At 17.5% G+C, this 12,058-nt stretch overlaps 1 gene across 1 annotated transcript; it reads right to left on the bottom strand.

Moving 5' to 3' along the window:
• Window positions 1–6,332: 6,332 nt before the first annotated feature.
• Window positions 6,333–6,487, bottom strand: Bm16874. Its single transcript, XR_006228124.1, has one exon. The product of XR_006228124.1 is annotated as a pre-microRNA Bm16874 (primary transcript).
• Between the last annotated feature and the right edge of the window lie 5,571 nt (window positions 6,488–12,058).

The following is a 12,058-nucleotide window of genomic DNA, read 5'->3' as shown; positions in this document are numbered from 1 at the left end:
TTTCATATTTCTTTGATTTGAAATATATAAATTGAAATATGTAGTATTGATTAAAATATAATTTAACAATTAATAAATGAATGAATAATTGAATGAAAAATTATTTCTCATATATTTTTTTGAGAAAGATATATTAATTAAATTATTTACAAAGTGTAAAAATAATCTGAAAAATAAAATAAAATAAAAAATTAAATTAACAATAAATTGTTACCTTCTTAATGTAACAAATTCATATGAAATAATAATAATTTATAAAACAAGTTTTGAAAAATATGAAATAACGAGGAGAATCAGCAATAAAGAATCATTAATAGAAGAAAGAGAGAGAGAGAGAGAGGGAGAGAGAGGGACAAAGAGAGAAAGAGAGAGGGAAAAACTGGATGGAATATAAATAAAAAGTAATAATAATAGAAAAAAAGCAAAACAATGAAAGAAAAAGAAAAATTTTTTATTACAAAAAATTAAAATAAAATGAAAATAAATGATTGTGTAGAAATATTTATTCAGCTTATCATTCTTATCATTATTATCATTTTGCTTAAATTTCAATCATTTGTTAAAACAAAAAGTTAAGTAAAGAAAATAGAAAAAAAATTTCGTTTTTTTTTTTATTAATTGAAATGTGATATTATTTAACAAATAAAGGTTTTTTCACTTTTTTAAAACTCTCTGTTATCATTTATTCATATTTTTATTAAAAAAAGAAAATAGAATTTATAAAATGATTTAAAAAAAAAGAGAGAGAAAAGCAAAATTTAGAAAATTAAATTAAAAATTTTATTTTGTGTTTTTGTTTTTATTTGAAATTAAGGAAATATCAAATAAACAAAACCAAAAACAAAACAAAAGTGAAATGAATTATATTTTTTTTTTGGTGTAACTTTCGTATGGAAAATTAAAAAACAAAAAATTTGAAATTAATTTATGAAATTAAAAAAAAAAAAAGAAAGTGGAAATAGAGGAAATTAAAAATGGGAAAATGGAAGAAAGAAAGAGAGAGAGAGAGAGAGAGAGAGAGAAGAAGTGAAAATGATTTGTTATTTATTTAATTTTTGTGCTATTAGTATGACTTTTTTTTTTTCAATTTATTTAAATTCTTATACTATTGCTGTGATTTTTGAGAAATGTTTGCTTTTCATTTTCTTTTTCTCTTTTTTTTTTTCTTGAAAAATAAATTAAAATGAAATGAATAAATTAAGAATTAATTAAAATGAAATAAATTAAAATATATTAGATGATGATAGAAGTGATATTGTTGTATATTTTGATTTAAATTTATCATATAATTATCTAAAACATATATATTTACATTATTTATTTTCTATTATTGTTAAGTAATAATTGAATAAATGCTTATTTAATTTAATAAGTATAAATTATTCAAAAATATAAAAAAATAGAGAAAAACAGAAAAAAACAGAAAAAAAAATTAAAAAAAAAAAATTATAAAAAAAAATGTTGTAATTTTTGATGAAATTTTATAATTATTAATAAAATAAAAAGATAATTTTTCTTGTTTTTTTTCTTTTTTTTTTCTTTTTTCAGAATATAATATTAACTTTTTTTTTTACTTTTTATAATTTTTTTTTTTTCGTTTTTCTTTTTTTTTCTTCACTTTCATTTAAATTTTCTTTTCTCATTTAAAATTATTATTTGAAAATGATAAATTATATTTCAATGTAGCAAAGTTTATTTTAATAGGACAAAATGAAAAAAAAAAAAAAAAAACATACGGTGAACAAAAAGAAAAAGAAAAAAAAAAAATGAAATAAAATAAAAGGAAAAAGAATGTTCGAATGAAACACAAAAAAGTAAAACCAGGAAAACCAGATTACATTCCTGGTTAGATAAGTTCATAAATTAACCAAATGGATGGGTAAGTAAGAAAATAGTCAAAAAAAAAAAAAAAAAAAAAGTAAACGAAAACTTTTTTAAAAAAGAAAAAAGAAAAAATATTAATGAAGGCAAAAAGAATGAAAAAAGAGAAAAAATATTTCGAATTTTTTCTAAAAAAAGTGAATAAAATGAAATTAATTTCCGATAAATAATCATAAAGAATTGTTTATTTATTCAAATATTATAAAAATATTTAAATAAAATATTTAAAAAAAAAAAAAAAAAAAAAAACAGAAACAGCAAAGGAAAAAAGAAAATTTTCATAGAAAATTAATAAAATAATCATTAAAATTCCACTCAGTAAGTACTTTTCTAATAAATCATTAATCAATTAATTTTAAAATTTATTATTTACTTATATTAAGTTGTAAAAAAAAAAAAAATTTTTTTTTTTTAAATGAAATATAAAATTAATCATTTAACTTTTGCTCATTAACTTTTTATTTCTAATAAATTATTATTTAACTGTATTTAAAACTTATTATTTAATTTTATTAAATTGTAGCAAAAAAAAAAAAAAAAATGAATAGTACTTTTATAATTTTTATATAAAATTTTACATTTATTTCATTTATTAGATTAAAATTTTTATCATTTGAATTGTTATTTGTGATAAGATGATTGATAATATGTGAAAAGTTTCTAAAACCAAAAAATTTTTTCCATACCAACTGTTCCAATATGAATTTAACCATTTTGTTTGTTGCAAAATAAACATTTTTCAACTTTTAATAGTTTATTTTATTTTTTTTTTTCATTTCTCTCTTATCATATGATAGTTATATTTTAATTTTAGCAACTTTTAAAATTATACCATAATTTGATTACACTAAAATATTTATTAGCTATTAAATTTTATTTAATTAAGAAAAAAAAAATTATTTGTTTTGTTTTTTTCTTAAAAATTTACAATATTTGAAAATATTCTTTTATTCTTTTTTCACATAATTGTATAACTTTTAATTTTGTTTTCGAAAAATTTTCTAATTTAATTATTATTTAAACAGAAATATTTTTAAAAAAATATATAATAAATTAAATGATAATTTATGCTGAAGAATAACATTTTAATTCGCAATTATAATTACTAATATTTATTTTAAGCATTTTGTTTGTTGAAAAATAATCATTTTTCAACTTTCATTTTTTATTTTTTTTTTTTTAATTTTGTTTTAGAAATTTTTATTAATTATCATTTAAACAGAAATATTTTTTAAAAAATACAACAAATTAAATGATAATTAATACCGAAGAATATTATTTTTATTCTCAATTATAATTTCTAATTGAATTACATTAATTTTGCAATAAAATACAACAATAATAATATCAATTGTATTTCAATTTTTTTTTTTTATTAAATAAATTTTTTATTTTTTTATTTTTTGATGCAAAAGAAATGTAAATGAACAAATATATGAAATTATTATGATAAGGAGTAAATGATTTAAAATAAATATTATTAATAAAAATATTAGTAATAATTTAATAAAGATTAAAAATAAAAATTAATAAACAAATATTGTTTATAATTTGTGTTTTATTTAGTTTGCTTTCTTTCTTTTTTTTTTTTTTTTTTTAAGTGAAAATTAAAAAACAAATTTCTGCTACTTTAGAAATACTTTTTATTTTGTAAAATAAAAATTTAGTTTCAAATTTTTTTTTTTAGCAAAAAAAAAAAAAAATAAATTCCTTAGAATTTACATTTCATAGAATTACTACGCATCTGCAAACACCGCTTTACAACACTTTTTTTTTATTGACGATGCTATTATTGATGTTATTTGTTAGCAACACAACTGTTTCCACTTAATTTACTGCTTAAATTCTTTTTTTTTTATCACTTAGTTTTAATTTGCAGACATCAGTTATTACTGGTTCAATAAAGAATTACAAATTTATTTACCTAGTAAATTAAATTTTACAATTAGTGTTAAAAATTTAAACGTTATTAAATTATAAAATTGTATAAAAATTTGAATTTAAAATAAATACAACGAATAATTTTCATATTTCATTTAAAATTCAATTCTCAATTCTTTGTTTTTATCTTATTTTATTTTTTTTTTTTTTTAAAAAAATCTTTAAAGAAAATTTTTTAATAGTGCAATAAAATTACTATGTAAGCATACAAAAAACAAACACACAACAACAACAACAACAAAAAAGACCAAACAGTAACATTTAACAGGTAAATAAACAATACTTTATTGAATTATTAAACTGTTTGAAAAGTTTGTTTTTTTTTTTTTTTCTTGTATATACTTTTAAAGTATACGATTAAATAATTCACACACAAAAAAAATTATCAACCTTCTTTTATCAGCTAGAAGAATTAAATATTTTGATAATATTTAAGTATAAATCACCAGATAGTTTTTATTTTTTTTTTTTTTTTTTTAAAAAAACAACAAAAATATTTTAGCAAATAAATTTTAAGTTTAATAACATGCAAATTTATATTTACTTATTTAATTGTTTAAATAATTAAGCATAAAATATCACTAACCTTTATGATAATTAGCATTTCCTATATGATTTTGTTGTTTCAGTCGACGACATGTTGTTTTTGAACTCCTCGATTGAGTTGTTGCTGAGTTACCCATTTTTTATTTACAGTGTTGAATTCAGGTAAGATAAATTTCTTATTGAAATAAATTAAAAGTAATTCAGTTTGAATTAAATTAACAGAAAGACTGTTACCAATACAAAAAAAAAAAAAGTAGAAAAAAAGAAAAAAAAAAGGAAAGCGAAGAAGTAATAATAAATAAATGAATTGAATAACCCGTTCAGAGTAATTTCAGCAGAAAAAATATTTGAATTAATTTAATTAGTATAATTAATTCCGTTATCTTTTCAGAAAAAAGAAAATGAAAAAAGGAATGAAAAAGAAAAAAAAAAGGTGCTGTTGAATAGAAATTTCCACAAATAATAAATTGAAATAATTGTATTCCAGGTTGTTTGTTTGTTTGTTTGTTTGTTTTCACTTCCACTTTTAAATATAAAAGAATTCTTCCAAATTTGAACCACAACGTTTTTTTCTTTCTGATCTAAATTATCAAAAAAAAAAAAAAATTATAAAATAATACGACAAATAAATTTTTGAAAAAAAAATTCGTAAACATTAAAAATTACAAAAATGACACTTTGCGAATATTATGAAGAAAATTTCTAGCAATAATAAGTTTAAAAGTAATTACATATTAAAATAATTTATTAATATGAAACAAATTTGAACTGAACAAAATGAAAAAAAAAAGTAAAATTAAAAGAAATATATAATTTACAAAAAAAAATTTTTTTTTTTTCTTCATAATTACAAACAGAGAGCATTTTTTTTTCTTTTTGATCATTTCTCTTCACTAACAGAATTATTTATTACAGACAAATCAATTTATCACTCTATTTAATAATTCATAAATTTAAATGCAACGATAAATTTAGCATAGAATTCATATCAACAATAAAAAAATAACAAACAAATGAAATTGATAGTAAATTAGATTATTTTGAACTGTGATAAATTCACAAAAATTAATCACAATGAAAGAGAACAAATAATTTTCAAGAATATATTTGAAAATAATAGATCAAATTTTTCATAATTTAATCACTAACATAATAAATTTTTTTTTTTACAGATAAAAATTTATGAAAAAAGAAAAAAAAAAACTTTTCTGTATAAAATTTTTATCATATAATCATATAATAATATGATAATGAAGTATTTGAAATAAAAATTATCCACAATATGATAAAAAAAATATATTTGAAATGAGAATTATTCATAATATGATAATTGAAATAAAAATATTTGAAATATTAAAGGTTACAGATTTGCTCAAAATTTTAATAGAATTTATATGTATATATATATATATATATATATATATATATATATATATATAATGAAATACTTGATTATCTAATTCTATATGAAATGTAATATTTGAAATACTGAAATTATGAAATTTCTCAAAATTATACTGAAATTTAAATGCGATTAAAATGTAATTTAAAAAAAAAAAAATAATCATAAATGCTTTATTTGAAATATAATAATAATATGTCTAATCATATATAATTGAAATTGATTACCTAATCGTATAAAAATATGATAGTGAAATATTTGAAATATTAAAATTATAGAATTGCTCAAAAGTTTTAATAGAATTTAAATGTTATTGAATGTTTATGAAAGAAATAAGAAAGAAATAATCATAAATGCTTTACTTCAAATATTACTTATGCATATTAAATTTTCAAATCTTAAAAAAAAAAATTGGAAAAATGGAAGAAAAAAAAAAAGAAAAGAAAAAAGGAAAAAAAAACGGTAAAGAAAATGCTGCAGCAAAATTTTAAAAAGCTTCGTGTTTTCATTCCCTCAACTTCTTAGATTTGATGATAAGGCGATCATCAATTAGTCACTCACTCCCTTACTCCCTCACTCCCTCCCTCCCTCTCTCACTCACTTACTTACTTACTTACTTATACTCACTTTCAGTTTAGCTTAGTTAGCTTTATCTGAGAGAGAGAGAGAGGGAAAGAGAAAAAAGAGCAGGAAAGAGAGAGGAAAGATGAGAAAGAGATGAATCTCTAGCCATAACATCAATTCTTAAGTTATATATGCTTGTTGTTCATATATATATATATACATATCAGAAATAGATATTTGTGTTTATGTATTTTATATAAATATATAAACATATATATGTATTTCTTTAAGATAACATTCATTCAATTCAATTCAATTCTTCAATTCAATTCATTCATTCAATTCAATTCTTCAATTCAATTCATTCATTCATTCATTCGTATAAATTTAATAATGTATGCCAAATAGAACCCAAAATTTTACATGCATAAACAATATTGTATCCCTTCCTATCATTGTTGTTTAACGATTGTGACCAGTTAATATTGACAATAATAATGATAATAACAATAGTAATAATAATAATGATGGTAATAACAATAATAATAATAATGGCAATAACAATGATAATAATGATGATGAGATAAAATACATAATAGTAATAATAATATAAATAAGATTGATCATAATAGTGATATTAATAATAATAGCAACAATAATGACAGTAATACTTATTATTAAAGAATCACGTTATCATCACCAATAATCATTACCGTTATTATTATCATTATTACTTCTATCGTTATAATTGCTGTTAACCAATAATCATTACCGTTATTATTATCATTATTACTTCTATCGTTATAATTGCTGTTATTGCCATTACTATTATTAATCATCTGCTAAAATTATACTTATAAATAATATTATGTAGTATACAAATTATATTTATAAATAATATTATTTATTTATTAATATTGTAGAAGCATAATTTATATATAGAAAGCAAATTTATAAATATTAATAAAGTATATACGTGATAGGCTTTCATGATTTAATAACATTTTCGCTACATAAGTAATAAAGATTAAATCTAATTTTTTTTTTTGTTTTGCAAAAAAATTTGATATGATCGATTAATAAAATTGTTTGTGTAAAATTTATTTCACAACAAAACATATAAATTATAAGCTTAAAAAATGAAATATTATTATAGCTTAAGCTAATTGAAAAGAAAAAGTAACAAGTTGTTATATTTAAAAAAAAAAAAAAAATTTTTTTTCTCTCATTATTGTTTAATTGCTTTATTTTCTTTACTAATTTTATTTGAGAAAAACTTTGATAATAAAAAAGTTTAGAAATAAATTATTAAGTTAGAAAAATATTTATTAATTATATTATCATTCTAATAAATCAAATCTTTATACATTTATTCTTCCTTTTTATCCTCAATAAAAAATTTTTTTTGCTAATTTTTTGAAATTTTAATAAATTAAGCAATTTTGATAATTCTTTTCTTTTTTTTTTATTTTGTTTAACTTGCAAAGATTTTTTCTCGTTTTCGTCTTTTTTATTCTTTTTCAATGATATCATATCAATTATCATTAATGCATTTTTTGTTACAGTGCTGCAAGCAAATATATATTGGCGTGCTGTGCAACAAATGCAATCATTTAGCAGTACTGCATGCATTTTTTATTTCTCTCTTCTCATTCTTCCTGTTTACTTGCAATCAAATCAATTTATTATAAATTACTTACTTCCATACTGCATTTCATTTCATTTTCCACCGGAAATATTGGTATGATATGATAAAATATCAATGAATTATCAATAATATCAACAATGCAATGCAATATTATTGCGTGTCAAAATGCAATTTACAATTAATTAAAAATTCATTCAAAAATGTAAATAATCTTTTAAGCAAAAAGAAAACGAGAAAAGAAAAAAAAAAGAGATTTCAATTATAAAATTCTATATATATGTTAACATTCTATATAAGTAATGCAATTCTATATGTATTAATGCATTTAAATTTATATATATTAATAAATTAAAATTTAAATTACAATTATTTGAATTGCTTTTTTTTTTAAACAAATTTATTGATTAAGCAATAAAAATGATATATTATTAAATATAAACGAAACCAATCATTATAATAATATATCATATATGCTTTACATACTTTTCATTTTGTTTCTCATCTATAATAGTATTAAAAAATTTAATATATACATATACTACAGTATTATATGCGACTTGTATATTTATTTTTTTTAAAAAAATTACTATTAAAATTTTATTTTTGAAGAAATTGAAAAAAAAAATACAATATATATTAAGAAAAAAAACTGAGAAAATAACTATGTTTAAAAAAAAATTATTATTAAAATTTTAATTTTGAGGAAATTGAAAATGAAAATTGACTATTTCACTGAAAAATAATTAATTGAAATATTAAAATAATGAATAAATTAATAGCAAACAATATATTTACATTAATTAAATTTAAAATTTTGATCCTTTTTTTTCTACATATTTCCTTACAGCTTCATTTGCACACAAATAAAGAAATTAATTAATTGAAAATATGAATTTTATTGGATAGAATTAAATATTTGCTAATGTTTTCTCACCAAAAGTCAAATAAAAAAGCGAGAAAAAAAGAAGACAAAAAAAAGAATACTGAAAAAAAAGAATGAAATAAATTTGTTAAAAATTTAATTTAAAAAAAAAATGTTTCAGATAAAAAAATAAAAAAAAAAAAAAAGGAAGAAATAAATGAATAAATAAAATCATATGAGAGATTTTGTTGACAATTTTTAAAGTTATCATAAAACTATTCAATGATAATCATCTGATAACATATGAAACACTATTAAATTCATGCAAATTTCTCTTTTTTTGTTTTGTAATTCTATCAAAAATATTGTTATCATATCAATTATTTCAAATATTGATTATTTCAGCAAAAAAAAAAAAAAAAAAAGATTAGTTTATAAAATATATAAATAAGAATAAATGTTTAATTTGCTCAATTTATTCATCGTTTAATTTAATTTATTCAATTTATAAAATTTTACATTTTTTATCTCTACCATTTATCATTAATAAATGAATGTTTGGAGAAAATGCAAAATTATAAAATTGATAATTTATGTAAATATTATTAAGAAAATATATTTATTAAATTTGTAACTTTTTTTTTTTTTTTGGAATTAATTTTAATGGATTTTTCAATTATTTATGTAATAATAGTTAAAATGCTAATTTATTACAACAAAAAAATTCACTAAATTTAAAATTAAAAAAAGAAAAGAAAAAATTATTGTTTCATATATAAACAAACAAAATTTTATTTTATTTATCATTTTAAATGTTTCACAATGATTGTCTAAACATATTTATCATTTGCAGTAAATAAATAAAATAAAAAAGAAAAGTAAAGTTTGACAGTAATTACCATTTACCTATGCCGAATGCATATTACAGGTGGATGAGTACATAGCATAGGTAAGTAAGTAAGTATATTTAAATATTATTTAAATAATACTTTTAATTAAATCTTAATTCTAATAGAATTTTTTGATATAAATATAAAAAAGAAAAAAAAGATTTTTTTGTTTATCACATATATGATGTGTTAAATTTTGTGTTGTTTTTGATAAATATATGTGATAAATAGTAAAAAAATATATTTCCAAATTATCATATGAAAAAAAAAAAAAAAAGAAAGAAATAAAATAATTTGAAAAGATATAAAAATTTTTGTTGAGAAAAGATTAAAAGTGAGTTATAAGTGATAATTAATCGATTATAGCTCAAAGAAGAAAGAAATATAATAAATTTTAATGGTAATTGCAAAAGCATTAATAATGCTAAAATAATCAAATTTTATGCAAATTTATAGATGTTTGACGTTAACAAATGTATATTATAATATTGGAAAATATTATTGCTTTTTCAATAATTTTGATATATGCATGCTTTGCTTCAAACTATACTTTAATATATATATATTTATAATTAATTGCTAAGTTTTATTTAAAGAAAAACAAAGTTTTTGATGTTAGCTAAAATAGCTACTGAAAAAAAAAGCAAAGATAAAAAAAAGGAAAAAAAAAGTTGAAATAATCAAAAAAAAAATTTTTAAAAAATTGTAATCTCGACAAAAAAAATGAGAAATTTGTAATCTCGACAAAAAAAATGAGAAATTTGTAATCTCGACAAAAAAAAAAAACTTACTTTTTAAAAAGAAAAAAAAAATGGTAAATTAGCTTTCTTATTTAAATGAAAAAGACAAAGAGAGAAAACAAAAAGTAAAAAAAAAAAAAGCAAAGAAGTAAGGAAAAAATATAAAGTTGAAATGTTTGTTTAGAAAATTACAATAAACCAATCAATATGCTAAATAATAAACTACAAATAAGTAAATAAATGACTTAAATAAAATAATGAAAAAAATTTTACAAAAAATTATTATAAAATTTTAGGAAAATTTTGTAATAACTGATATAATATTGATGTTGAAAGTAAAAAAAATGGATATATCATAAATTATTATACATTTAAATTTCACATTATTCTAATACTAAAATTAAATTTTAGGTGATTATTTAGGTGTTAATACTCATTAAATATACAATTTAATATCCAAATTAATCTATAATCTGCCTTTTTTTTCACTTTTTTCTTTCTTACTTAATCATATAATATTCGATTTCATCTAAAAATGCTTTCAAATAAAAAAGAAAAAATAAGAAAAAGTTTTTTTCGAAAAAAAAAAAAGAGAAAACGATATCATTTATTATTAATAGCTAACATTGATTGTAAAAATAAAAATAAAAAACCACATAAAGCTACTTTTTAAACGAAATAATTTATTTCTGGCAGGTGAGAAATAAATAATGGCTTAAAGTACAGTGAAAAATCTATTCTCTCTCTCTCTCTCTCTCCTTTTTTCTTTTTAAAAAATAAAATGTTAATCTGATTGGTAAACATATTTGTTGAAAATTTTTGAAAATTTTTTAGTATTTCCATGATAGTAATAAAAAAAAAAAAACATTTTTGAATATTAAATTATAGAAAAAAAAAAATAAAGCATAATTAGTATAAAATTAATTAATGTAGTTCGGGGGGGAAAATTTAATTTAATTCAAATTATGTAATTTGAGAGAAAAAATTAATTTAATTCAAATCAAATTTAAAATTTGCATAAAAAAACTTTTTGCCATTTTCATTAACTACTAAAACTATTTTTTTTTTTTTGCTTTTTTTTTGTTTTTTTTATCATTAATAATTAAAGTTTACCCATATTTTCTTCTAATTGTATCAAAATTAAAATATACATTTTTTCAAAAAAAAAATTTTTTTTTGAAGATTTGAAAACAAAAGAAAAAATTGTATTAAAAAAAGTTTTTTTAATTGTAGTAATTGAATTTTAAAATACTAAAATTTATACCAAAATTTTAAAAAAATATATTAAATTTAAAACTATATACATTATTATATTATCTTACTAAACCTTCAAAATTTTTCCAAAAAAAAAAGAAAAAAATTTTTTTTAATTGTGGTAAAATCAAAATATACTGTATATTATATTTTCAAAAAATTTTCAGTAAATTTTAAACACACTTAAAAGCAAAAAAAAAAAAAGTAAACAAAAAAATAAGACAAAAATCGATAAAAAAGTAAACAAAAAAAACAAAAATCGATAAAAAAAAGTAAACAAAAAAAACAAAAATCAATAAAAAAAGTAAACAAAAAAACAAAAATTAGTAG

This window comes from Brugia malayi (genome assembly GCF_000002995.4).
Source record: "Brugia malayi strain FR3 genome assembly, contig: Bm_v4_Chr2_contig_001, whole genome shotgun sequence".
In the NCBI taxonomy this organism is placed as follows: domain Eukaryota; kingdom Metazoa; phylum Nematoda; class Chromadorea; order Rhabditida; family Onchocercidae; genus Brugia; species Brugia malayi.
This window is presented reverse-complemented; position numbering and strand designations above follow the sequence as displayed.